At 43.5% G+C, this 25,419-nt stretch overlaps 1 protein-coding gene across 1 annotated transcript in view; it reads left to right on the forward strand.

Annotated features, from left to right (window-relative positions):
- The window catches only part of HUWE1 (HECT, UBA and WWE domain containing E3 ubiquitin protein ligase 1), a 689,948-nt gene that overhangs the window by 497,095 nt on the left and 167,434 nt on the right, over positions 1-25,419 (forward strand). The window lies entirely within an intron of this gene.

The following is a 25,419-nucleotide window of genomic DNA, read 5'->3' on the forward strand; positions in this document are numbered from 1 at the left end:
TGCCATACCCTGACAAGCTGATTGATCTAAATGTTTTAAGTGACCATTAAAAGTAGTTCTTGTTCTACTTAAAGGGGATGAAACAATTTGTTTTTATTTCATGATTCAGACAGAGCAAGCAATTTTTAAAAAAACCTTTCCAATTTGTTTCTAGGTATGCTCAGAAACTGCTTATTTGTGACTGCACTTAAATGCCACCTCATTGGCTCAGGAAGCTCCCGGTAGTGTATTTCTACTTCTTTAAAGGAAACCAAGAGAATGAAGCAAATTAGATGTTAGAAGTAATTTGGAAAATTGTTGTTAAACTTGCACGATTCAGATAGAGCATGTAACTTTAACATAGTTTTTAATGAACTTTCTTTCTAATGACACGGTGAGTTCACAGATCATCTAATTACTATTGGCTTATATCACTCCTGCCCAGCAGGAGGCGGCAAAGAGCACCACAGCAAAGCTGTTAAATATCACCTCCCTTTTCTCCAACCCCAGTCATTCTCTTTGCCTACATTAGAGCAAGGAAGTTTTAAAGTTTGTTGGTAAAGCAGTGCAAAATTGTTCTGCTTTGTCCTAGGGTGTAGCCGTAGTCCATATCAGTCTCTCCAGTAGAGCAGTGGTGGCTTTCAAGCAATGGGAACTTGTGGGGTACAATCCTCACTGCGCTTACCATATATTTAATGCTGCCCTAACCGTACAAGCCTGAGTAAGATTACTCAGTCTTTGTTTCTATCAACAGGTCCATGTAAGGGAACTGGCCTCTCAAACCTAGTGAGCTGCCATGCTGCCTGGCATAAGTCTTAAGGTAAGTGCTAGCTTTTATTTCTTTTTAATGACACGAGTCCACGGATCATCTAATTACTACTGGGAATACCACTCTTGCCCTGCAGGAGGCGGCAAAGAGCACCACAGCAAAGCTGATAAATATCACCTCCCTCCCCTCCCACCCCAGTCTTTCTCTTTGCCTACGTTAATGTAAGGAAGTGCTAAAGTTAGGTGTTAGAAAAAGATTCTTCAATCAAGAGTTTATTATTTTTTAAGTACTACAAGATTGTGCTGCTTTGTTCTAGGGTGTAGCCCTAGTCCATATCAGTTTCTTCAGTAGAGCAGTTGTGGCTTTAGAACAGTGGGAACTTGTGGGACATAATGCTCACTGCGCCTCCCATATTCTGATGCTGCCCTAACCCAGAAAACCTGAGGGATATTACTCAGGACTTTTTTATTTCACAGGTCCATGTGAGGGAGAGTACCTCTCAAACCTGGGAGCTGCCTTTGCTGTCAGGCAGAATAGGAGGTAAGTGCTGGCTTTATTTCTCCAACATAGGTGTGTCCGGTCCACGGCGTCATCCTTACTTGTGGGATATTCTCCTCCCCAACAGGAAATGGCAAAGAGCCCAGCAAAGCTGGTCACATGATCCCTCCTAGGCTCCGCCTACCCCAGTCATTCTCTTTGCCGTTGTACAGGCAACATCTCCACGGAGATGGCTTAGAGTTTTTTAGTGTTTAACTGTAGTTTTTATTATTCAATCAAGAGTTTGTTATTTTGAAATAGTGCTGGTATGTACTATTTACTCAGAAACAGAAAAGAGATGAAGATTTCTGTTTGTATGAGGAAAATGATTTTAGCAACCGTAACTAAAATCCATGGCTGTTCCACACAGGACTGTTGAGAGCTACTAACTTCAGTTGGGGGAACAGTATGCAGTCTCTTGCTGCTTGAGGTATGACACATTCTAACAAGACGATGTAATGCTGGAAGCTGTCATTTTCCCTATGGGATCCGGTAAGCCATGTTTATTACGATCATAAATAAGGGCTTCACAAGGGCTTATTAAGACTGTAGACTTTTCTGGGCTAAATCGATTCATTATTAACACATATTTAGCCTTGAGGAATCATTTTATCTGGGTATTTTGATATAAGAATATCGGCAGGCACTGTATTAGACACCTTATTACTTAGGGACTTTCCCAAAGCATAAGCAGAGCCTCATTTTCGCGCCGGTGTGGCGCACTTGTTTTTGAGAGGCATGGCATGCAGTCGCATGTGTGAGGAGCTCTGATACTTAGAAAAGACTTTCTGAAGGCGTCATTTGGTATCGTATTCCCCTTTGGGCTTGGTTGGGTCTCAGCAAAGCAGATACCAGGGACTGTAAAGGGGTTAAAGTTTAAAACGGCTCCGGTTCCGTTATTTTAAGGGTTAAAGCTTCCAAATTTGGTGTGCAATACTTTTAAGGCTTTAAGACACTGTGGTGAAAATTTGGTGAATTTTGTACAATTCCTTCATGTTTTTTCGCAATTGCAGTAATAAAGTGTGTTCAGTTTAAAATTTAAAGTGACAGTAACGGTTTTATTTTAAAACGTTTTTGTACTTTGTTATCAAGTTTATGCCTGTTTAACATGTCTGAACTACCAGATAGACTGTGTTCTGAATGTGGGGAAGCCAGAATTCCTATTCATTTAAATAAATGTGATTTATGTGACAATGACAATGATGCCCAAGATGATTCCTCAAGTGAGGGGAGTAAGCATGGTACTGCATCATTCCCTCCTTCGTCTACACGAGTCTTGCCCACTCAGGAGGCCCCTAGTACATCTAGCGCGCCAATACTCCTTACTATGCAACAATTAACGGCTGTAATGGATAATTCTGTCAAAAACATTTTAGCCAGAATGAACACTTGTCAGCGTAAGCGCGGCTGCTCTGTTTTAGATACTGAAGAGCATGGCAACGCTGATACTAATATCTCTGAAGGGCCCCTAACCCAGTCTGATGGGGCCAGGGAGGTTTTGTCTGAGGGAGAAATTACTGATTCAGGGAACATTTCTCAACAGGCTGAACCTGATGTGATTGCATTTAAATTTAAGTTGGAACATCTCCGCATTCTGCTTAAGGAGGTATTATCCACTCTGGATGATTGTGACAAGTTGGTCATCCCAGAGAAGCTATGTAAAATGGACAAGTTCCTAGAGGTGCCGGGGCTCCCAGAAGCTTTTCCTATACCCAAGCGGGTGGCGGACATTGTTAATAAAGAATGGGAAAGGCCCGGTATTCCTTTCGTCCCTCCCCCCATATTTAAAAAATTGTTTCCTTTGGTCGACCCCAGAAAGGACTTATGGCAGACAGTCCCCAAGGTCGAGGGAGCGGTTTCCACTTTAAACAAACGCACCACTATACCCATAGAGGATAGTTGTGCTTTCAAAGATCCTATGGATAAAAAATTAGAAGGTTTGCTTAAAAAGATGTTTGTTCAGCAGGGTTACCTTCTACAACCAATTGCATGCATTGTCCCTGTCGCTACAGCCGCATGTTTCTGGTTCGATGAGCTGATAAAGGCGGTCGATAGTGATTCTCCTCCTTATGAGGAGATTATGGACAGAATCAATGCTCTCAAATTGGCTAATTCTTTCACCCTAGACGCCACTTTGCAATTGGCTAGGTTAGCGGCTAAGAATTCTGGGTTTGCTATTGTGGCGCGCAGAGCGCTTTGGTTGAAATCTTGGTCGGCTGATGCGTCTTCCAAGAACAAGCTACTTAACATTCCTTTCAAGGGGAAAACGCTGTTTGGCCCTGACTTGAAAGAGATTATCTCTGATATCACTGGGGGTAAGGGCCACGCCCTTCCTCAGGATCGGCCTTTCAAGGCAAAAAATAAACCTAATTTTCGTCCCTTTCGTAGAAACGGACCAGCCCGAGGTGCTACGTCCTCTAAGCAAGAGGGTAATACTTCTCAAGCCAAGCCAGCTTGGAGACCAATGCAAGGCTGGAACAAGGGAAAGCAGGCCAAGAAACCTGCCACTGCTACCAAGACTGCATGAAATGTTGGCCCCCGATCCGGGACCGGATCTGGTGGGGGGCAGACTCTCTCTCTTCGCTCAGGCTTGGGCAAGAGATGTTCTGGATCCTTGGGCGCTAGAAATAGTCTCCCAAGGTTATCTTCTGGAATTCAAGGGACTTCCCCCAAGGGGGAGGTTCCACAGGTCTCAGTTGTCTTCAGACCACATAAAAAGACAGGCATTCTTACATTGTGTAGAAGACCTGTTAAAAATGGGAGTGATTCATCCTGTTCCATTAAGAGAACAAGGGATGGGGTTCTACTCCAATCTGTTCATAGTTCCCAAAAAAGAGGGAACGTTCAGACCAATCTTAGATCTCAAGATCTTAAACAAGTTTCTCAAGGTTCCATCGTTCAAGATGGAAACCATTCGAACTATTCTTCCTTCCATCCAGGAAGGTCAATTCATGACCACGGTGGATTTAAAGGATGCGTATCTACATATTCCTATCCACAAGGAACATCATCGGTTCCTAAGGTTCGCATTCCTGGACAAGCATTACCAGTTCGTGGCGCTTCCTTTCGGATTAGCCACTGCTCCAAGGATTTTCACAAAGGTACTAGGGTCCCTTCTAGCTGTGCTAAGACCAAGGGGCATTGCTGTGGTACCTTACTTGGACGACATTCTGATTCAAGCGTCGTCCCTTCCTCAAGCAAAGGCTCACACGGACATCGTCCTGGCCTTTCTCAGATCTCACGGATGGAAAGTGAACGTGGAAAAGAGTTCTCTATCTCCGTCAACAAGGGTTCCCTTCTTGGGAACAATAATAGACTCCTTAGAAATGAGGATATTTCTGACAGAGGCCAGAAAAACAAAGCTTCTAGACTCTTGTCGGATACTTCATTCCGTTCCTCTTCCTTCCATAGCTCAGTGCATGGAAGTGATCGGGTTGATGGTAGCGGCTATGGACATAGTTCCTTTTGCGCGCATTCATCTAAGACCATTACAACTGTGCATGCTCAGTCAGTGGAATGGGGATTATACAGACTTGTCTCCGAAGATACAAGTAAATCAGAGGACCAGAGACTCACTCCGTTGGTGGCTGTCCCTGGACAACCTGTCACGAGGGATGACATTCCGCAGACCAGAGTGGGTCATTGTCACGACCGACGCCAGTCTGATGGGCTGGGGCGCGGTCTGGGGATCCCTGAAAGCTCAGGGTCTTTGGTCTCGGGAAGAATCTCTTCTACCGATAAATATTCTGGAACTGAGAGCGATATTCAATGCTCTCAAGGCTTGGCCTCAGCTAGCGAGGGCCAAGTTCATACGGTTTCAATCAGACAACATGACAACTGTTGCGTACATCAACCATCAGGGGGGAACAAGGAGTTCCCTAGCGATGGAAGAAGTGACCAAAATCATTCTATGGGCGGAGTCTCACTCCTGCCACCTGTCCGCTATCCACATCCCAGGAGTGGAAAATTGGGAAGCGGATTTTCTGAGTCGTCAGACATTGCATCCGGGGGAGTGGGAACTCCATCCGGAAATCTTTGCCCAAGTCACTCAGCTGTGGGGCATTCCAGACATGGATCTGATGGCCTCTCGTCAGAACTTCAAAGTTCCTTGCTACGGGTCCAGATCCAGGGATCCCAAGGCGGCTCTAGTGGATGCACTAGTAGCACCTTGGACCTTCAAACTAGCTTATGTGTTCCCGCCGTTCCCTCTCATCCCCAGGCTGGTAGCCAGGATCAATCAGGAGAGGGCGTCGGTGATCTTGATAGCTCCTGCGTGGCCACGCAGGACTTGGTATGCAGATCTGGTGAATATGTCATCGGCTCCACCTTGGAAGCTACCTTTGAGACGAGACCTTCTTGTTCAGGGTCCGTTCGAACATCCGAACCTGGTTTCACTCCAGCTGACTGCTTGGAGATTGAACGCTTGATCTTATCGAAGCGAGGGTTCTCAGATTCTGTTATCGATACTCTTGTTCAGGCCAGAAAGCCTGTAACTAGAAAGATTTACCACAAAATTTGGAAAAAATATATCTGTTGGTGTGAATCTAAAGGATTCCCTTGGGACAAGGTTAAGATTCCTAAGATTCTATCCTTCCTTCAAGAAGGATTGGAAAAAGGATTATCTGCAAGTTCCCTGAAGGGACAGATTTCTGCCTTGTCTGTGTTACTTCACAAAAAGCTGGCAGCTGTGCCAGATGTTCAAGCCTTTGTTCAGGCTCTGGTTAGAATTAAGCCTGTTTACAAACCTTTGACTCCTCCTTGGAGTCTCAATTTAGTTCTTTCAGTTCTTCAGGGGGTTCCGTTTGAACCCTTACATTCCGTTGATATTAAGTTATTATCTTGGAAAGTTTTGTTTTTAGTTGCAATCTCTTCTGCTAGAAGAGTTTCAGAATTATCTGCTCTGCAGTGTTCTCCTCCTTATCTGGTGTTCCATGCAGATAAGGTGGTTTTACGTACTAAACCTGGTTTTCTTCCAAAAGTTGTTTCTAACAAAAACATTAACCAGGAGATTATCGTACCTTCTCTGTGTCCGAAACCAGTTTCAAAGAAGGAACGTTTGTTGCACAATTTGGATGTTGTTCGCGCTCTAAAATTCTATTTAGATGCTACAAAGGATTTTAGACAAACATCTTCCTTGTTTGTTGTTTATTCTGGTAAAAGGAGAGGTCAAAAAGCAACTTCTACCTCTCTCTCTTTTTGGATTAAAAGCATCATCAGATTGGCTTACGAGACTGCCGGACGGCAGCCTCCCGAAAGAATCACAGCTCATTCCACTAGGGCTGTGGCTTCCACATGGGCCTTCAAGAACGAGGCTTCTGTTGATCAGATATGTAGGGCAGCGACTTGGTCTTCACTGCACACTTTTACCAAATTTTACAAGTTTGATACTTTTGCTTCTTCTGAGGCTATTTTTGGGAGAAAGGTTTTGCAAGCCGTGGTGCCTTCCATTTAGGTGACCTGATTTGCTCCCTCCCTTCATCCGTGTCCTAAAGCTTTGGTATTGGTTCCCACAAGTAAGGATGACGCCGTGGACCGGACACACCTATGTTGGAGAAAACAGAATTTATGTTTACCTGATAAATTACTTTCTCCAACGGTGTGTCCGGTCCACGGCCCGCCCTGGTTTTTTTAATCAGGTCTGATAATTTATTTTCTTTAACTACAGTCACCACGGTACCATATGGTTTCTCCTATGCAAATATTCCTCCTTAACGTCGGTCGAATGACTGGGGTAGGCGGAGCCTAGGAGGGATCATGTGACCAGCTTTGCTGGGCTCTTTGCCATTTCCTGTTGGGGAGGAGAATATCCCACAAGTAAGGATGACGCCGTGGACCGGACACACCGTTGGAGAAAGTAATTTATCAGGTAAACATAAATTCTGTTTTTCTGGGGGTAGTCAGTAACTCAGAAAAACGGTTGGGCACTTTATTTAATAATATGGGACAAACCGCATTGAAATTACGCTCTTTATTTTTATGGGCACAGATTCTCCTAGGGACTTACGAGACACTACGGGCAGCTTATACGCAGGCACTGGGGCTGGTTTTCAAAATGTGGTGGTTTCATATCTCCCGGCAGTTTCATAACTAATAGCCGACCGGGAGATGACTTATTGGCACGCTCACGATGGGCGGTACTAAGGAAGCGGCAATTGTATGCGCGCCTTTTTAATTCACTTCCTGAAAACATCGTAAGGTGAATTTGTGCATCTTCCTTTCAAACTACACATTTACTATCCTATATGTGTGTTTAGATCCGGAGCCTGACTTCTGCAGCTGCTGCTAGGTTCCGGTTGGGCTCCTGCTCAGAGGAAGGTAGGCACCTCAGCAAAGTACTGCTGATGTGTAGAGGTGTTCTGCAGGGTTGTTAAAGCGTTTTTGGCCTTTTCTACACTCAAAGGTTATAATAGAGTAAAAAAGTTACAGTTTAAAATTTAAAGTGACTAACGTTTTTTTTTATGTTTTTGACTTTTATTAATAAAATTTAATCTTTTTATGAAAATGTGATTTATTGTGAGTCAAGATGGACCAAGAGGCTCTGCAAGATGCCACCTGTTCTTTGTGTTTTGATGCCAATGTGGAACCACCAATCCCTTTCTGTTCCTCATGTATTGAGAGAACTTTAAACTATAGGGATAGAATTTTTTCTGAGCCAACATTTTCTAAAGAGGATGCTGTTCAGGAATCTTATGAAAATGTTCAATTTATGCCGCAGCTTTCTCCTCAAGAGTCCCAAAGTTTACCACCCACACATGCAGTGCCCTGCGCTTCCTCTCTAACTTCTCCTGGAGTTACTTTGCAAGACATCGATTCTCTCATGTCTTCTGCAGCCTCGGATGCGTTGTCTGCTTTCCCAATGTTGCAGGGAAAGCGTAAGAGGAAAAGCAGACATTCAGCAAGCGAGGTTTGTTGCTATTTCAAATGCCCCCTCCCAGAAGCCTGAGGAGGATGATACCTTAGCAGCATCTGAAGGTGAAATTTCAGATTCTGACAGTGTAATTCCTCTTGCTGATACTGAAGTTGTATCCTTCAGGTTTAAACTAGAACACCTCTGTCTGTTACTCAAGGAGGTTTTAGCTACATTGGATGACTGCGACTCCACGGTCGTAGTTAATCCTAAGAAATCCAGTAAGCTAAACAAATATTTTGATGTACCTTCCTTGGTGGAGGTTTTTCCTGTACCAGATCGAGCTACTGAGAATCATTGCTTAAGAATGGGAGAGACCGGGATCCCTTTTTCTCCTTCTCCTATATTTAAAAGATGTTTCCCATAGCAGACTCTATTAAGGAGTCTTGGCAAACAGTACCCAAGGTGGAAGGGGCAGTTTCCACTCTGGCCAAGAGAACTGCTATACCCATAGAGGATAGTTGTGCCTTAAATGATCCTATGGATAAAAAATTAGAGGGGTTACTCAAGAAGATGTATGTACACCAGGGGTTACAATGGCAACCTGCAGTGTGCATTGCTACCATCACTAGCGCGGCGGCATATTGGTTTGATGCATTGTCTGATGCTATCAGGACAGACACTCCCCTTGATGAGATTCAGGATAGGATAAAAGCTCTTAAGTTGGCTAATTCCTTTATTATTGATGCTTCCCTACGGGTTATCAAACTAGGAGCAAAAATATCAGGTTTTGCTGTTTCTTTTTTAAGACATGATGAGTCCACGGATCATCTTAATTACTAATGGGATATTCACCTCCTGGTCAGCAGAAGGAGGCAAAGAGCACCACAGCAGAGCTGTTAAATAGCTCCTCCCTTCCCTCCCACTCCAGTCAGTCTCTTTGCCTACTAAATAGAAAAGGAGATAAAAGAAGGCGCCAACATAGTGCGGTTACCAATGAGATGGGACACGCAGTGCAAATAAAACCAAATACTCACAGGATGAAGGACACTTGAAAAGTGTCAGAAATGCCTCCTGGACCCTCAGAGTTGTCCAGCTAACTCCCACTCCACTGTGGTGGTAAGATTCCGCTCGTCTCTGCCAATTCAGGTAGCTACGCTGGTGGTCTTGGCTTGTGAGTATTTCTCTTCTGCTCTTTTTTTTCTCTTTAAATCATCAATTATAGCAGGATTTTATTTTTTCAAAATGCAAATATTATAATCCGTATGAAGTATTCCTCTGGGTTAATTTGCAGCTGTAGAAAATTGCTCATGCAGAACTCTCCTTCCCCTGCCAAGCAATCTGAGATTGCTTGGCAGGGGAAGGAGAGTTCTGCATGAGCAATTTTCTACAGCTGCAAATTAACCCAGAGGAATACTTCATACGGATTATAATATTTGCATTTTGAAAAAATAAAATCCTGCTATAATTGATGATTTAAAGAGAAAAAAAAGAGCAGAAGTGAAATACTCACAAGCCAAGACCACCAGCGTAGCTACCTGAATTGGCAGAGACGAGCGGAATCTTACCACCACAGTGGAGTGGGAGTTAGCTGGACAACTCTGAGGGTCCAGGAGGCATTTGTGACACTTTTCAAGTGTCCTTCATCCTGTGAGTATTTGGTTTTATTTGCACTGCGTGTCCCATCTCATTGGTAACCGCACTATGTTGGCGCCTTCTTTTATCTCCTTTTCTATTTAGTATCCACCCCTGGGTCACCAACAGGGATCGTTTGAAGAAGTGCTTGCCTCCTGTGATTTGGACAATACGCCCACCACATTTGTATACATTTAAACTTTGTGTTTTGGGACGATTTCACTATATCGTTGTGTCTATTAACGATTTCACTATATCGCTGTGTCTATTAACAACCATTGCCTTGTATTTTAAATGCCAGTACCCCCTTTTTTTAGTTAAGGAGTATACTGTCAAGACAGCACTAATTTACTATCACCTTTTGTTATTTGAGTTTAGACCTAGGAATAACTTATCTGTTTCCTACTTGGTCTCAATTTTTGAAATTATCACTTTATGATTGCCATCTGCATATACACTTTTTATTCACCTTTATATTGATAGTTGATTCTAGACCGTTGGCGCACTAATTATATACTTTTATATTCTCTTTGCCTACGTTAGTGATAGGAAGAGGTAAAGTGAGGTGTTAGATTAGATTATTCTATCAAGAGTTTATTATTTTTAAAGTAGTGCCAGAGTGTGCTACTTTGTTCTAGTGTGTAGCCGTAGTCCATATCAGTCTCTAAAGAAGAGCTTTTGGTGGCTTTAGAGCAATGGGAACTGGTGGGACATAATTCTCACTGCGCCTCCCAAACATTTATGCTGCCCGTATCCTGATGGCCTAAGTAAGATAACTCAGGCTTTATCTTTATCCACAGGGCTATGTGAGGGAGAGGACCTCCTAAACCTGCTGAGCTGCCCTGCTGTCGGGCAGAATTCAAGGTAAGTGCTGACTTTTTTTATTCTGGGTCAGTAAATAGATCTCAGAGAAGTGGAGCACTTTATTTGGAAAGAACTCCTATATGTAAAAGGAGGGACCTTCACAACAGCACCTTCTTAGCACTAAGGAGATTGATGGCTTACTTGGGGGATCACTTGTGCTGAGGGTAAATAGAACTCAGTGGGAGGTGATATTGTTTCCACATTATTTTGGCTGAGCTATGATAGGAGAAGCAGTAGCCAAATTTGTCCCCAGGTTTATGTTGGCTCCCGGTGGCATAGTTATAACACTGATAATGGCGACCGGGAGCTCCAGGGTTGTTACGCTCTCGATGGGCTAAGGAGATTGATGGCTTACTTGGGGGATCACTTGAGCTGAGGGTATATTGATCTCGGTGGGTGGTGATATGTTTACACTTTATTTGGCTGAGCTACGATAAGTGAAGCGGTAGCCAAGTTTGTTCCCAGGTTTAGGAAGGCTCAGTTTGCTCCCGGTGGCGTGGTTATAACAATGATGAAGAAAAAAAAACTGATGTTTTATGCTAATTGCCGTTATGCACCTCAATAGCATAAAGTTTTGGGGCTGATGGGCACCTCAGCAAAGTTTAGCTGAGGGGTAGCTATGTGCTACAGTGAATATGTACTGTTTTATTTTAATTCTAGATTTGAAAATAAAAAGTTACATTTCTTTTGCAATATGTACCGAGTCCACGGATTCATCCTAACTTGTGGGATATTGTCCTTCCTGACAGGAAGTAGCAAAGAGAGCACCACAGCAGATCTGTCTATATAGCTCCCCCCTTAACTCCACCCCCCAGTCATTCTCTTTGCTGGCTCTAAGCAGGAAGGGTAAAGAGAAGAGGTGTTAAACTGTTTTATTTTATCTTCAATCAAGTGTTTGTTATTTTTAAATGGTACCGGTGTTGTACTATTTACTCTCAGGCAGGACATAGATAAAGATTTCTGCCTGGAGGATGATGATCTTCACATTTGTAACTAAGGTCCAGTGCTGTTCCCACATGAGCTGAGGAGTACAGGAAAACTTCAGTGTGAGGAACGGTTTCTTGCTATACAGCAATGAGGTATGTTCAGTCATATTTTCTGCAGAGACTCTGTTTTTACTAGCTTGCATAAAGGGTTAATTTTTTGTGGGCACTCAGTTTATGTGAATTTGGGACAAACATTTTTGTGTCTGGGAGTAACGTTTTCTGTTTTATGGGACATTTGCTTGAGGGTTCTTTGGGGTTGTTTATAACCCACATTCAGGCAGGGTTTGTTAGTTTTGTGTAGGCCCCAGCAACATCGAGTGAGGTGGGCGGGGCCTACATTTACAAGCAGCAAGCAACTTCTCCTGAGAGTCTTCTGAGGGACTAATTGAAGCTTTAAACCCCATATTATCTCTTCCTAAGGGCAGGTAGGGCCACAGCAGAGCTGTGGCAAGGTGGTCTATTGCTTTGTTACTTGTGGTGCAATCCTTCTAAAGCTTAGTGGCTGTACTGTTAAAATTTTGGAATTTTTAAAGTAATTTTAACCTTTTTTGCAGTTTGTGTATGCCTTTTTTTCTCCTAAAGGTACAGTACCGTTTTTGCAAATTGTGTTTTTTTCATTAAATAAAGTGTTTTCCAAGCTTGCTTGCTTCATTACAAGCCTGTTAAACATGTCTGACACTGAGGAAACTCATTGTTCAATTTGTTTAGAAGCCATTGTGGAACCCCCTCTTAGAATGTGTCCCAATTGTACTGATATGTCTATAAATTGCAAACAGCATATTTTGACTTATAAGAATTTGGCATTAAATGATTCTCAGACAGAAGTAAATCAGGTTTCGCCATCTAGTTCTCCCCAAGTGTCACAACCAGTTACGCCCGCATAAGCGACGCCAAGTACTTCTAGTGCGTCTAATTCTTTCACCTTGCAAGATATGGCTTCAGTTATGAATACTACCCTCACAGAGGTTTTATCTAAACTGCCAGGGTTGCAAGGGAAGCGCAGTAGCTCTGGGTTAAGAACAAATGCTGAGCCTTCTGACGCTTTAGTATCCGTATCAGATATTCCCTCACAATGTTCTGAGGTAGGGATGAGGGATTTGCTGTCTGAGGGAGAGATTTCTGATTCAGGAAAGATGTTCCCTCAGACAGATTCAGATATGACAGCATTTAAATTTAAGCTAGAGCACCTCCGTTTATTGCTCAGGGAGGTTTTAGCTACTCTGGATGATTGTGACCCTTATGTCGTTCCAGAGAAATTGTGTAAAATGGACAAATATTTAGAGGTTCCTCTTTACACTGATGTTTTTCCGGTGCCTAAGAGGATTTCGGACATTGTTACTAAGGAGTGGGATCGACCAGGTATTCCGTTCGCTCCCCCTCCTGTTTTTAAGAAAATGTTCCCCATTTCTGACACCATAAAGGACTCATGGCAGACGGTCCCTAAGGTGGAGGGAGCTATTTCTACTCTGGCTAAGCGTACAACTATACCTATTGAAGACAGTTGTGCTTTCATTGATCCTATGGATAAAGAATTAGAGGGTCTCCTAAAGAAAATTTTTGTTAATCAGGGTTTTCTTCTTCAACCCATAGCGTGCATTGTTCCGGTGACCACTGCAGCTGCTTTTTGGTTTGAGGCTCTAGAAGAGGCTCTTCAGATGGAGACCCTAATAGATGATATTTTGGACAGAATTAAGACCCTTAAGTTGGTTAATTCTTTTATTACAGACGCTGCTCTTCATCTTGCTAAGTTAGCGGAAAAAAATTCAGGTTTTGCCATTTTAGCGCTAAGAGCATTATGGCTTAAGTCCTGGTCAGCTGATGTGTCATCTAAATCTAAGCTTTTCACTATCCCTTTCAAAGGTAAGACCCTATTCGGGCCTGCACTGAAAGAGATCATTTCAGACATCACTGGAGGGAAGGGTCATGCCCTCCCTCAAGATAAGTCAAATAAGACAAGGACCAAACAAAATAATTTTCATTCCTTTTGAAACTTCAAGGGTGGTCCCGCTTCCTCTTCCCCTGCTGCAAAGCAAGAGGGGAACTTTGCTCAATCCAAGCCAACCTGGAGACCTAACCAGGCGTGGAACAATAGCCCCCGATCCGGGACCGGATCAAGTAGGGGGCAGACTTTCTCTCTTTGCTCAGGCCTGGGCAAGAGACGTTCAGGACTCCTGGGCCGTATAAATTGTAACCCAGGTTTATCTCCTAGATTTCAAAGATTCTCCTCCAAGGGGGAGGTTCCATCTTTCTCAATTGTCTGTAAACCAGACAAAAAGAGAGGCGTTCTTACGCTGTGTAGAAGACCTTTTTACCATGGGAGTGATCTGCCCAGTTCCGAAAACAGAACAGGGGCAAGGTTTCTACTCCAATCTGTGGTTCCCAAAAAAAGAGGGAACCTTCATACCAATTCTAGATCTCAAGATCCTAAACCTATTCCTAAGAGTTCCATCCTTCAAGATGGAGACCATTCGGACTTTTTTACCAATGATCCAGGAGGGTCAATATATGACTACCGTGGATCTAAAGGATGCGTATCTACACATTTATCCACAAAGATCATCACCAGTTCCTCAGGTTTGCCTTTCTGGACAGGCATTACCAGTTTGTGGTTCTTCCCTTCGGGTTGGCCACAGCGCCAAGAATCTTCACAAAAGTACTAGGGTCCCTTCTGGCGGTCCTAAGGCCGAGGGGCATAGCAGTGGCGCCTTATCTAGTCGACAAATTAATTCAAGCGTCGACTTTCCAATTTGCCAAGACTTAGTGTTGGCCTTTCTAAGATCTAATGGGTGGAAGGTGAACATGAAAATGATTTTATTCCTCTCACAAGAGTTCCATTCCTGGGAACTCTGATAGATTCGGTGGACATGAAAATATTTCTGACTGAGGTCAGGAAATCAAAGATTTTAACCACCTGCCGAGCTCTTCATTCCATTCCTCGGCCGTCAGTGGCTCAGTGTATGGAGGTAATCGGACTTATGGTAGCGGCAATGGACATAGTTCCGTTTGCTCGCTTGCATCTCAGACCACTGCAACTATGCATTCTCAAACAGTGGAATGGGGATTATGCAGATTTATCTCCTCAAATAAATCTGGATCAAGAGACCAGAGACTCTCTTCTTTGGTGGTTGTCACAGGATCACCTGTCCAGGGGAATGTGTTTCCGCAGGCCAGCGTGGGTTATTGTGACGATGGACGCCAGCCTACTGGGCTGGGGTGTAGTCTGGAATTCCCTGAAAGCACAGGGTTTGTGGACTTATGAGGAGGCCCTCCTACCGATAAATATTCTGGAATTAAGAGCGATATTCAATGCTCTTCAGGCGTGGCCTCAGCTGGCTTCGGCCGGATTCATCAGGTTTCAGTCGGACAACATCACGACTGTAGCTTATATCAATCATCAGGGGGGAACAAGGAGTTCCTTGGCGATGATAGAAGTTTCCAGGATAATCCGATGGGCAGAGACTCACTCTTGCCATCTATCAGCGATCTATATCCCAGGGGTGGAGAACTGGGAGGCAGATTTTCTAAGTCGTCAGACTTTTCATCCTGGGGAGTGGGAGCTCCATCCGGTGGTGTTTGCTCAACTGGTTCAGCTATGGGGCACACCAGAATTGGATCTGATAGCGTCTTGTTGTAACGCCAAACTTCCTCTTTACCGATCAGGTCAAGGGATCCTCAGGCAGTACTGATAGATGCTCTAGCAGTACCCTGGTCGTTCAACCTGGCTTATGTGTTTCCACCATTCCCTCTCCTTCCGCGTCTGATTGCCAGAATCAAACAGGAGAGAGCTTCGGTGATTTTGATAGCGTCTGCGTGGCTACGCAGGACTTGGTATGCAGACCTGGTGGACATGTCATCTCTACCATGGACTCGGCCACTGAGACGGGACCTTTTGATTCAAGGTCCATTCAAGCATCCAAATCTAATTTCTCTGCAACTGACTGCTTGGAGATTGAACGCTTGATTTTATCAAAGCGGGGTTTCTCTGAGTCGGTCATTGATACCTTGATTCAGGCTTGAAAGCCTGTCACCATGAAGATCTATCATAAGATATGGCGTAAATATACCATAGGCTATCTGAAGATTCAGACATGTTTGACAGACTTAAATAGATCTTCAATGCAATAAATTATTTTTGACAAAAACGTTACTGTCTCTTTAAATAATAAAAGTGCACACTTTATTACTGAAACATCAAAAACCATCAAATAAACATCCGATTTTAATGAAATTTTCACCACAGTGTCTTAATGCTTTGAAAAGATTGCACACAAATTTTCAGACCAATTAACCCCTAAATGCCCAAACCGGAGCTAATAACAGCAGTTAACCGGTTAAAAACACTACAGTGCAATGCCACAGCCTCTACTGTGGCTTTTACCTTCCTTAGGGATTATTTAAGTAGGAAATAAGCCTCTCTGAAGTCCTTTCTGATGTCTCTGGACTCCCCACGTGAAGCTGCATGAACTGCCTAGTAAAAACAACTGCGCAATTGAGGCGCGAAAATGAGGCCTCCTTCCTCTTCATTCCAGAGTGGAGGGGCCTTTTAGACTAGATTAGGTGTCCAAATAAGTGCCAGGCGCAATATTAAACCCCATAAGTGTTTAAAAGTCTGAAAAAACACCTTATTTATACTGAAAACATGCTAAAAAGCAATCGATTTAGCCCACAATAGTGTCAACCAGCATAGAGCCCTTAATATAAGCCATCATTTTGTACAGAGTCTAAGAAAAATGGCTTACCTATCCCTGAGGGGATTTCTGACAGTCTTCTAGCATTACTTGGTCTTGTTAGAAAAATGACTGATCATACCTGAAGCAGTTAAGCCTGCAAACTGTTCCCCCCAACTGAAGTTCTCTGGTGTTCAACAGTCCTGCGTGGGAACAGCAATGGATTTTAGTTACTGGTGCTAAAATCATATTCCTCTCAGCAGAAATCTTCATCACTTTCTGCTGCAGAGTAAATAGTACAAGCCGGCACTATTTTAAAATAACAAACTCTTGATAGAAGAAATAAAAAAACTACAACTAACACCACATACTCTTTACCACCCCCGTGGAGATGCTACTAGTTAGCGCGGCAAAGAGAATAACTGGGGGGGGCGGAGCCTGAGGGGACCTATATGGACAGCTCTGCTGTGTGCTCTCTTTGCCACTTCCTGTAGGGATTGAGAATATCCCACAAGTAAGGATGAAGCCGTGGACCGGATACACCGTAGGAGAAAGAAATTTATCAGGTAAACATAAATTCTGTTTTTGGTGTGAATCCAAAGGCTACTCATGATGTAAGATCAGGATTCCTAGGATTTTGTCTTTTCTCCAAGAAGTATTGGAGAAAGGATTGTCTGCTAGTTCCTTAAAGGGACAGATATCTGCTTTGTCTATTCTGTTGTACAAGCGTCTGGCAGATGTCCCAGACGTTCAGGCTTTTTGTCAGGCTTTAGTTAGAATTAAGCCTGTGTTTAAACCTGTTGCTCCGCCATGGAGTCTCAATTTAGTTTTTAATGTTCTTCAGGGAGTTCCGTTTGAACCCATGCATTCCATAGATCAGTGTTTTTCAACCAGTGTGCCGTGGCACACTAGTGTGCCGTGAGAGATCCTCAGGTGTGCCACGGCAGACTGACAACAGTGTGACATATTTTTTAAACTTTGCTTGTTTTTTACTCCCAGTACAGGGATAGTTTGTAGGAGGCATGGCATAACAGCACAATACATACAGTATGTGTGTGTTTGTGTGTATGTGTATATATATATATATATGCTGTATTAGGCTACAATGTGTGATTTTTTTACAATTTTGGGATGGTGGTGTGCCACAGGATTTTTTAATGTAAAAAAGTGTGCCACGGCAAAAAAAAGTTAAAAATCACTGCCATAGATATTAAGCTTCTATCTTGGAAAGTTCTGTTTCTAGTTGCTATCTCTTCAGCTCGAAGAGTTTCTGAACTATCTGCATTACAATGTGACTCACCTTATCTTGTTTTCCATGCTGATAATGTGGTTTTGCGTACCAAACCTGGGTTCCTCCCTAAGGTTGTTTCTAACAGGAATATCAATCAGGAAATAGTTGTTCCTTCTCTGTGTCCTAATTCTTCTTCTAAGAAGGACCGTCTGTTGCACAACTTGGACGTGGTTCGTGCCTTGAAGTTTTATTTGTAGGCAACCAAAGATTTTCGCCAATCATCTTCTTTGTTGGTAGTCTATGCTGGAAAGCGTAGAGGTCAAAAGGCTACGGCTACCTCTCTTTCCTTTTGGCTGAAAAGCATCATCCGTTTGGCATATGAGACTGCTGGACAGCAGCCTCCTGAAAGAATTACAGCTCACTCCACTAGAGCGGTGGCTTCCACATGGGCTTTTAAAAATGATGCTTCTGTTGAACAGATTTGTAAGGCTGCGACTTGGTCTTTGCTTCATACCTTTTTCCAATTTTTACAAATTTGATACTTTTGCTTTTTCGGAGGCTATTTTTGGGAGAAAGGTTTTGCAAGCAGTGATGCCTTCCGTTTAGGTTCCTGTCTTGTCCCTCCCTTCATCTGTGTCCTAAAGCTAAAGCTTTGGTATTGGTATCCCACAAGTTAGGATGAATCCGTGGACTCGGTACATCTTGCAAAAGAAAACAAAATTTATGCTTACCTGATAAATTTCTTTCTTTTGCAATGTACCGAGTCCACAGCCCGCCCTGTATATTCAAGACAGATAGTATTTTTTATGTAAACTTCAGTCACCTCTGCACCTTATAGTTTCTCCTTTTCTTCCTTGGCCTTCGGTCGAATGACTGGGGGGTGGAGTTAAGGCGGGAGCTATATAGACAGCTCTGCTGTGGTGCTCTCTTTGCTACTTCTTGTCAGGAAGGACAATATCACACATGTTAGGATGAATCCGTGGACTCGGTACATCGCAAAAGAAAGAAATTTATCAGGTAAGCATAAATTCTGTTTTTAAATTTTAAAGTGACAGTAACGTTTTTTTCATGTGTTCATTTTTATTACAAATTTTCACTTTTTCTGAGTCTATTGTTTCTAGACTCCTGCTGTTCAGGAGTTAATTGACAAATGGTCAAGCTATGCCTCAATTTCTCCTATAGTATCCCAAATTATTGCCCACATGCAGTGCTTTGCGCTTCCTTTCAACCCCACCCGCAGTTACTCTGCATTTCAAACATATGTTTTTACACAAGATAGAAAACATTACTAGAGGAATTAATTTCAATCATTTAGAATAGAAAATTGATTGATTCAGTAGATGCTGTCCCGAATGATTCTTTCCGGCTACGTGAAGGAGGAAGATACTTAGGGATTATCGGAGAGAGATTTCCAGTCTCAGATGGAATAATATCTTTATTTGATCCTGAGGTTGTTTCTCCAACATAGGTGTGTCCGGTCCACGGCGTCATCCTTACTTGTGGGATATTCTCTTCCCCAACAGGAAATGGCAAAGAGCCCAGCAAAGCTGGTCACATGATCCCTCCTAGGCTCCGCCTACCCCAGTCATTCTCTTTGCCGTTGTACAGGCAACATCTCCACGGAGATGGCTTAGAGTTTTTTAGTGTTTAACTGTAGTTTTTCATTATTCAATCAAGAGTTTGTTATTTTCAAATAGTGCTGGTACGTACTATTTACTCAGAAACAGAAAAGAGATGAAGAATTCTGTTTGTATGAGGAAAATGATTTTAGCAACCGTAACTAAAATCCATGGCTGTTCCACACAGGACTGTTGAGAGCATTAACTTCAGTTGGGGGAACAGTTTGCAGTCCTTTGCTGCTTGAGGTATGACACATTCTAACAAGACGATGTAATGCTGGAAGCTGTCATTTTCCCTATGGGATCCGGTAAGCCATGTTTATTACGATTGTAAATAAGGGCTTCACAAGGGCTTATTTAGACTGTAGACATTTTTTGGGCTAAATCGATTGATATTAACACTTATTTAGCCTTGAGGAATCATTTATTCTGGGTATTTTGATATAATAATATCGGCAGGCACTGTTTTAGACACCTTATTCTTTAGGGGCTTTCCCAAAGCATAGGCAGAGTCTCATTTTCGCGCCGGTGTTGCGCACTTGTTTTTGAGAGGCATGGCATGCAGTCGCATGTGAGAGGAGCTCTGATACTTATAAAAGACTTCTGAAGGCATCATTTGGTATCGTATTCCCCTTGGGTTTGGTTGGGTCTCAGCAAAGCAGATACCAGGGACTGTAAAGGGGTTAAAGCTTAAAACGGCTCCGGTTCCGTTATTTTAAGGGTTAAAGCTTCCAAAATTGGTGTGCAATATTTTCAAGGCTTTAAGACACTGTGGTGAAAGTTTGGTGAATTTTGAACAATTCCTTCATGTTTTTTCGCAATTGCAGTAATAAAGTGTGTTCAGTTTAAAATTTAAAGTGACAGTAACGGTTTTATTTCAAAACGTTTTTTGTACTTTCTTATCAAGTTTATGCCTGTTTAACATGTCTGAACTACCAGATAGACTGTGTTCTGAATGTGGGGAAGCCAGAATTCCTATTCATTTAAATAAATGTGATTTATGTGATAATGACAATGATGCCCAAGATGATTCCTCAAGTGAGGGGAGTAAGCATGGTACTGCATCATTCCCTCCTTCGTCTACACGAGTCTTGCCCACTCAGGAGGCCCCTAGTACATCTAGCGCGCCAATACTCCTTACTATGCAACAATTAACGGCTGTAATGGATAATTCTGTCAAAAACATTTTAGCCAAAATGAACCCTTGCCAGCGTAAGCGTGGATACTCTGTTTTAGTTACTGAAGAGCATGACGACGCTGATATTAATATCTCTGAAGGGCCCCTAACCCAATCTGAGGGGGCCAGGGAGGTTTTGTCTGAGGGAGAAATTACTGATTTAGGGAACATTTCTCAGCAGGCTGAATCTGATGTGATTACTTTTAAATTTAAATTGGAACATCTCCGCATTTTGCTTAAGGAGGTATTATCCACTCTGGATGATTGTGAAAATTTGGTCATCCCAGAGAAACTATGTAAAATGGACAAGTTCCTAGAGGTGCCGGGGCTCCCAGAAGCTTTTCCTATACCCAAGCGGGTGGCGGACATTGTTAATAAAGAATGGGAAAGGCCCGGTATTCCTTTCGTCCCTCCCCCCATATTTAAAAAATTGTTTCCTATGGTCGACCCCAGAAAGGACTTATGGCAGTCAGTCCCCAAGGTCGAGGGAGCGGTTTCTACTTTAAACAAACGCACCACTATTCCCATAGAGGATAGTTGTGCTTTCAAAGATCCTATGGATAAAAAATTAGAAGGTTTGCTTAAAAAGATGTTTGTTCAGCAGGGTTACCTTCTACAACCCATTTCATGCATTGTCCCTGTCACTACAGCCGCATATTTCTGGTTTGATGAACTGATTAAGGTGCTCGATAGTGACTCTCCTCCTTATGAGGAGATTATGGACAGAGTCAATGCTCTCAAATTGGCTAATTCTTTCACTCTAGACGCCTCTTTGCAATTGGCTAAGTTAGCGGCTAAGAATTCTGGGTTTGCTATTGTGGCGCGCAGAGCGCTTTGGTTGAAATCTTGGTCGGCTGATGCGTCTTCCAAGAACAAGCTACTAAACATTCCTTTCAAGGGGAAAACGCTGTTTGGTCCTGACTTGAAAGAGATTATCTCTGATATCACTGGGGGTAAGGGCCATGCCCTTCCTCAGGATCGGCCTTTCAAGGCAAAAAATAGACCTAATTTTCGTCCCTTTCGTAAAAACGGACCAGCCCAAGGTGCTGCGTCCTCTAAGCAAGAGGGTAATACTTCTCAGGCCAAGCCAGCTTGGAGACCAATGCAAGGCTGGAACAAGGGAAAGCAGGCAAAGAAACCTGCCACTGCTACCAAGACAGCATGAAATATCGGCCCCCGATCCGGGACCGGATCTGGTGGGGGGCAGACTCTCTCTCTTCGCTCAGGCTTGGGCAAGAGATGTTCTGGATCCTTGGGCGCTAGAAATAGTCTCCCAGGGTTATCTTCTGGAATTCAAGGGACTTCCCCCAAGGGGAAGGTTCCACAGGTCTCAGTTGTCTTCAGACCACATAAAAAGACAGGCGTTCTTACATTGTGTAGAAGACCTGTTAAAAATGGGAGTGATTCATCCTGTTCCATTGAGAGAACAAGGGATGGGGTTCTACTCCAATCTGTTCATAGTTCCCAAAAAAGAGGGAACATTCAGACCAATCCTAGATCTCAAGATCTTAAACAAATTTCTCAAGGTCCCATCTTTCAAGATGGAAACCATTCGAACTATCCTTCCTTCCATCCAGGAAGGTCAATTCATGACCACGGTGGATTTAAAGGATGCGTATCTACATATTCCTATCCACAAGGAACATCATCGGTTCCTAAGGTTTGCATTCCTGGACAAACATTACCAGTTCGTGGCGCTTCCTTTCGGATTAGCCACTGCTCCAAGGATTTTCACAAAGGTACTAGGGTCCCTTCTAGCTGTGCTAAGACAAGGGGCATTGCAGTAGTACCTTACCTGGACGACATTCTGATTCAAGCGTCGTCCCTCCCTCGAGCAAAGGCTCACACGGACATCGTCCTGGCCTTTCTCAGATCGCACGGCTGGAAAGTGAACGTGGTAAAGAGTTCTCTATCCCCGTCAACAAGGGTTCCCTTCTTGGGAACAATTATAGACTCCTCAGAAATGAGGTTTTTTCTAACAGAGGCCAGAAAGACAAAGCTTCTGGACTCTTGTCGAATACTTCATTCCGTTCCTCTTCCTTCCGTAGCTCAGTGCATGGAAGTGATCGGGTTGATGGTAGCGGCAATGGACATAGTTCCTTTTGCGCGCATTCATCTAAGACCATTACAACTGTGCATGCTCAGTCAGTGGAATGGGGACTATACAGACTTGTCTCCAAAGATACAAGTAAATCAGAGGACCAGAGACTCACTCCGTTGGTGGCTGTCCCTGGACAACCTGTCACGAGGGATGACATTCCACAGACCAGAGTGGGTCATTGTCACGACCGACGCCAGTCTGATGGGCTGGGGCGCGGTCTGGGGATCCCTGAAAGCTCAGGGTCTTTGGTCTCGGGAAGAATCTCTTCTACCGATAAATATTCTGGAACTGAGAGCGATATTCAATGCTCTCAAGGCTTGGCCTCAGCTAGCGAGGACCAAGTTCATACGGTTTCAATCAGACAACATGACGACTGTTGCGTACATCAACCATCAGGGGGGAACAAGGAGTTCCCTAGCGATGGAAGAAGTGACCAAGATTATTCTATGGGCGGAGTCTCACTCCTGCCACCTGTCTGCTATCCACATCCCGGGAGTGGAAAATTGGGAAGCGGATTTTCTGAGTCGTCAGACATTGCATCCGGGGGAGTGGGAACTCCATCCGGAAATCTTTGCCCAAGTCACTCAACTTTGGGGCATTCCAGACATGGATCTGATGGCCTCTCGTCAGAACTTCAAAGTTCCTTGCTACGGGTCCAGATCCAGGGATCCCAAGGCGGCTCTAGTGGATGCACTAGTAGCACCTTGGACCTTCAAACTAGCTTATGTGTTCCCGCCGTTTCCTCTCATCCCCAGGCTGGTAGCCAGGATCAATCAGGAGAGGGCGTCGGTGATCTTGATAGCTCCTGCGTGGCCACGCAGGACTTGGTATGCAGATCTGGTGAATATGTCATCGGCTCCACCTTGGAAGCTACCTTTGAGACGAGACCTTCTTGTTCAGGGTCCGTTCGAACATCCGAATCTGGTTTCACTCCAGCTGACTGCTTGGAGATTGAACGCTTGATTTTATCGAAGCGAGGTTTCTCAGATTCTGTTATCGATACTCTTGTTCAGGCCAGAAAGCCTGTAACTAGAAAGATTTACCACAAAATTTGGAAAAAATATATCTGTTGGTGTGAATCTAAAGGATTCCCTTGGGACAAGGTTAAGATTCCTAGGATTCTATCCTTCCTTCAAGAAGGATTGGAAAAAGGATTATCGGCAAGTTCCCTGAAGGGACAGATTTCTGCCTTGTCGGTGTTACTTCACAAAAAACTGGCAGCTGTGCCAGATGTTCAAGCCTTTGTTCAGGCTCTGGTTAGAATCAAGCCTGTTTACAAACCTTTGACTCCTCCTTGGAGTCTCAATTTAGTTCTTTCAGTTCTTCAGGGGGTTCCGTTTGAACCCTTACATTCCGTTGATATTAAGTTATTATCTTGGAAAGTTTTGTTTTTAGTTGCAATTTCTTCTGCTAGAAGAGTTTCAGAATTATCTGCTCTGCAGTGTTCTCCTCCTTATCTGGTGTTCCATGCAGATAAGGTGGTTTTACGTACTAAACCTGGTTTTCTTCCGAAAGTTGTTTCTAACAAAAACATTAACCAGGAGATTATCGTACCTTCTCTGTGTCCGAAACCAGTTTCAAAGAAGGAACGCTTGTTGCACAATTTGGATGTTGTTCGCGCTCTAAAATTCTATTTAGATGCTACAAAGGATTTTAGACAAACATCTTCCCTGTTTGTTGTTTATTCAGGTAAAAGGAGAGGTCAAAAAGCAACTTCTACCTCTCTCTCTTTTTGGATTAAAAGCATCATCAGATTGGCTTACGAGACTGCCGGACGGCAGCCTCCCGAAAGAATCACGGCTCATTCCACTAGGGCTGTGGCTTCCACATGGGCCTTCAAGAACGAGGCTTCTGTTGATCAGATATGTAGGGCAGCGACTTGGTCTTCACTGCACACTTTTACCAAATTTTACAAGTTTGATACTTTTGCTTCTTCTGAGGCTATTTTTGGGAGAAAGGTTTTGCAAGCCGTGGTGCCTTCCATTTAGGTGACCTGATTTGCTCCCTCCCTTCATCCGTGTCCTAAAGCTTTGGTATTGGTTCCCACAAGTAAGGATGACGCCGTGGACCGGACACACCTATGTTGGAGAAAACAGAATTTATGTTTACCTGATAAATTTCTTTCTCCAACGGTGTGTCCGGTCCACGGCCCGCCCTGGTTTTTAAATCAGGTCTGATAATTTATTTTCTTTAACTACAGTCACCACGGTACCATGTGGTTTCTCCTATGCTATTATTCCTCCTTAACGTCGGTCGAATGACTGGGGTAGGCGGAGCCTAGGAGGGATCATGTGACCAGCTTTGCTGGGCTCTTTGCCATTTCCTGTTGGGGAAGAGAATATCCCACAAGTAAGGATGACGCCGTGGACCGGACACACCGTTGGAGAAAGAAATTTATCAGGTAAACATAAATTCTGTTTTTTCATTCAGTTTTTTTAGCTTGATCTCCATTTGTTACTTTAGGAAGGTTTTAGCTACCCTGGGCGACTCCCGACACTCTCGGTGTAATCTATCCTAGTGCATATTCCCTTTAAAAAAAAAAAAAAAAAACTCAGCTAAGGAGGCTGGGCAATCATTTCCTCAGGAAGGTAGTTTCCAGCTTAGCTAGGAGTCCTACTATACCCTTACAGGATAGTTGGGTTTTTCAAAGGTCCTATGGGCAAAAAATTAGCATAGGTATGTACATCAGGGCTTCCATGACACCAGCTGTGTACTTTGCTACCGTCACTGGTGTGACGGCATATTGGTTTGATGCGTTGTCTGACAGTACTAAGTCAGTAACTTCCCTGGATAAGATCCAGGATAGGATAAAGGCTTCTAAATTGGCTAATTACTTTCTTTCAAAATTTTCCCCTTCAAGTTATCAAACTGGGATTATAGGTTTCGACAGCTCAACCTACTAAGGCATTGTGGCTGAGCTCTGTAACAACCTAAGGGTTGCAGGTTTATTCCCCGACGAGGTCCACTCAGCCTTTCATCCTTCCGAGGTCGATAAAATGAGCAGCAC

This window comes from Bombina bombina, chromosome 12 (genome assembly GCF_027579735.1).
Source record: "Bombina bombina isolate aBomBom1 chromosome 12, aBomBom1.pri, whole genome shotgun sequence".
Classification (NCBI taxonomy): Eukaryota; Metazoa; Chordata; class Amphibia; order Anura; family Bombinatoridae; genus Bombina; species Bombina bombina.